The sequence below is a fragment of the Aulostomus chinensis genome, chromosome 5 (assembly GCF_037954235.1).
Source record: "Aulostomus chinensis isolate RoL2024-O1b breed Wild chromosome 5, RoL_Achi_v1.0, whole genome shotgun sequence".
In the NCBI taxonomy this organism is placed as follows: domain Eukaryota; kingdom Metazoa; phylum Chordata; class Actinopteri; order Syngnathiformes; family Aulostomidae; genus Aulostomus; species Aulostomus chinensis.
Window position 1 is genome coordinate 2,015,279 of NC_141324.1, and position 3,684 is coordinate 2,018,962.

Genomic DNA, 3,684 nt, shown 5'->3' on the forward strand with positions numbered 1-3,684 from the left:
ATCAAGCTACAGAGGAGCTGTCTGAAGAGAGGTGAGTGTCAGGGTCAAAGGTCATCCTGATGATGAACGTGCTCTATCTTGCACGAGAGCGTCACGCTTCACCCTTGCACACACAGGCAGCCACACACCTACATGAGCACCTGAAGCGTGGAGTCCAAGCCACTGCTTCCAGTCTGGAGTCTATGAGTGTGTTGCCCCTAGCAACACTTCTGGACCCCAGATTCAAATCACTTGGGTTCCTCCAGGTGGACGAGGCTGTAACCAGACTGCGGTATGAGTGCGCGCGTGTCATCAGGCGCACCAACGAGGCCCAGCCCGGACCTTCACCACAGCTATCTCAACCCCATCGGCCTTGTTGCTCGAATTCTGTGCTTGTTTTTGGAAATTGTACTAAAAAGCCAATTTTGTTTTTTCTTTCTTTTAGATGACCTGTGGCAGCACTTGGATGATGAAGTGGGGAGACTTGGAAGAAGTGCAGCTTCAGCGAGTACAGCTATACTAGCAGATATTGGACGGACACAAGATCCTCTGGTACACTGGAAGAGCCAGCAGACTGCCTGTCCCAGCCTCTTCCTGCTGGCCAAAGACTTCCTGTGCACGCCGGCATCATCAGGGCCATGTGAGCGTGTGTTCTCCACGGCAGGAGAAATCACTTGCAAGAAACGCAACAGACTTGATTTGAAAACGTTAGAAAAACTTATTTTTTGAAATAAAAATTTGTAAAAGTCCACAAGCGTCCTCATTACCACCATTTTCACTTAGATTTTCACATTAAGATACATCTTCACATTGTTTAAAGACATGGAATGATCCAATATGAATGCAAAGACTTGAATGACATTATTGTGTACACCAGGTCATCAAATCAGTGTCAGTTCAGTCTGTCAAGCCTGCAGGGAAGTTTAAAGTCCAGCAGGTGTCAGTATTCAGTGACACAGTATCAACACAGTGTGTCATTGTGTCGACACGCTTCATGACGCCTCATCCACCCATCACTGGCATTAAGCAAACAACATTAAACTGGTTTAACTCGTATTCATCAGGTTGACTTCAGTTTGCAGACGTTAATGATAAATCTTCTATAGAAACCAAAGTTAAACACGGTGTTCCTCAAGGTTCAGTGCTGGGGCCGATACTCTTCACTTTCTATATGCTTCCTTTAGGTCCCATTGTTGGGAAACACTCCATACAGATGGTACTCAGTCACATTTATCAATAAAGCTGGATGAAGGCCAGCAGTTGTCTAAACCAGTGGTTCCCAACCTTTTTTGTCTTGTGTACCCCTTGAGCCTTTTTGTCACACCATGAGCACCCCTTCACTCATACGTGTTCATGATTCTCCAAAAGTAGAACATAACACAACTGAATATTCAACGCAAGTCATTTTATTTCATCTTCTTAAATTGAACATTTAATATTCAGGCATTATCTTCTTATTTAACTCAAATTAAACATAAAATTATGTTGCCTTCAAGGCAATAAAAATTATAAATATAAGAAACAATATTATAGTAAATGTTTGTATTATTAATACTGCATTATTAATACTAATATATTATCATGATATTGTTATTATTCATGGAGTTATTTGCCAGGACTTCACCGCAAAAGTAGCACTGAGGCTGCGGTGGGTCCGCAGACGTCCAAGTGAATCCATATCAAATATAGTTTTCACTGTACTGCCTTGGTTCAAGTTTGGAATCTTTCTTGCGTTTGTCGGCGGCTCTTTTCCCCCTCCTGGATCCACAGCAACTGGACGTTTCAGCCATTTATCCATGTTTGCCTGCAGGTAAACAGGTTCCCGCTGTGTGATTTTGGTATGGCTGTGCCACAGGTTATTGTCTCCCCAGGGAAACAAGTCGCACACGTACCATTTTATTGACGGACTTATGAAATGACTAAGAATATTTTTTATTATCGTGGAAATAAATACTTAATTTTTTCACGTACCCCCTGCAATGTGCTCGCGTACCCCTGGTTGGGAAACACTGGTCTAAACTACAAGCATGCATTCCAGACACGAAGGCCTGGATGACTTATAACTTTTCACTGTTCAACCCTGATAACACAGAAGTTCCTGTGCTTGGCCCCAAACCCTTAGAGACCCATTATCTAGTGATGTCACTGCTCTATTGTAACTCTTTATTATCAGGCTGTACTAACAAGTGGTTGAAGACTCTGCAGCTGCTCCACAATGCAGGTGCATGCATATTGACAGGAACAAAGAAGCAAGACCCCCAAGTCTTAGCTTCGCTGCACTGGCCTCCTGAAAAATCCAGAGTGGTGTTCAAAATCCTGTGAATCTCTTAAAGGACCAGTCCAGTGCAAAACAACCTAATGTGTGTTCTTGTATTATTAATTGTTTTGAAGAATTGCAGGGATGTATTTTTGCAACATCCAAATGTAACCAGGTTTTGGTGCATACTGCAAATTAGCTCCCAACACGTTTAACTGAAAGGTCACGCGGAATCTCTTGTCTTTCATGATGTTTCTTGTGTTGCAGCAGGTATCTGGAGGATGGGGAGCTGTTCATTCCTCCTAGTTGGAAGCACCTGGGCCCATTTTTGATTTATCGCTGTGTTTTTTTAGTCAAATACATTAATTATTTGGCTTTCAACCTGTGTTTCCCCCTCTTTTTCATGGCTTCAATGCCATGTTTGGACAAATGGTTTCTCCCAAGTGTGCCTTTTTATGTGTCTTTTCAGTTGTCTCTTTACCAAGAATCTTTTAGTGCAACTAAAAAAACTGAGCAGGGGAATGGTTTCTCCCCAGTGTGTTCTCATGTGTTTTTTCATATTTCCCCTGTCTGACCATCTTTTTCCACAAACTGAGCAGGGGAATGGTTTCTCCCCAGTGTGTTCCCATGTGGTTTTTCATATTTCCCCTGTCTGACCATCTTTTTCCACAAACTGAGCAGGGGAATGGTTTCTCCCCAGTGTGTTCTCATGTGGTTTTTCATATTTCCCCTGTCTGACCATCTTTTTCCACAAACTGAGCAGGGGAATGGTTTCTCCCCAGTGTGTGTTCTCGTGTGGTTTTTCGGATCTGTCTTTTCTGACAATCTTGTGCCACAAAATGAGCAGGGGAATGGTTTCTCTCCGGTATGTGTTCTCATGTGTCTTTTCAGATGTCTCTTAACTGAGAACATTTTGCCACAAACTGAGCAGGGGAATGGTTCCTCTCCAGTGTGCGTTCTAATGTGTCTGTTCAGATGTTTCTCCTCTGAAAATCTTCTGCCACAATCTGAGCATGAGAATGGTTTCTCCCCAGTGTGCGTTCTCATGGGTTTATCCAAACGCCTTCTGTTACTAAAACCTTGACTGCATTTTGAGCACCTACAAGGATGCTCATCCTCACTGACTTGAGTCTCAGCTTCAGAAGAGTCTGACATCTGGTCTTCAGTCTGGGGTTGTACAAGTGGATCTGGATCTACCTTGCTGGCTGGTTCTGGTTCTGGTCCTCCACTCTCTTCTCCATCAGCTTCTGTTTTCAGATGATGAACTGGGCTGCTGCTCAGAGACTCTTCTTTCAAGATCTCCTCAGCTAGACTCTGATGAAGCTGTGGGAACTGAGGTTTCTCTTCATCCGCTTCACTCTTCACAGGGACCAGAGTGAAGGGGAACGTGGTGATATCAGCCTCCTGCTGCCCTTGAAGCTGCGCTCCCTCCTCACTGGTCCAGAGCT

The 3,684-nt window shown here is 43.8% G+C and overlaps 1 pseudogene; it reads right to left on the reverse strand.

The window, feature by feature from the left end:
* Positions 1 to 1,569: 1,569 nt before the first annotated feature.
* LOC147260867 (uncharacterized) lies at positions 1,570 to 3,439 on the reverse strand (annotated as a pseudogene).
* Between the last annotated feature and the right edge of the window lie 245 nt (positions 3,440 to 3,684).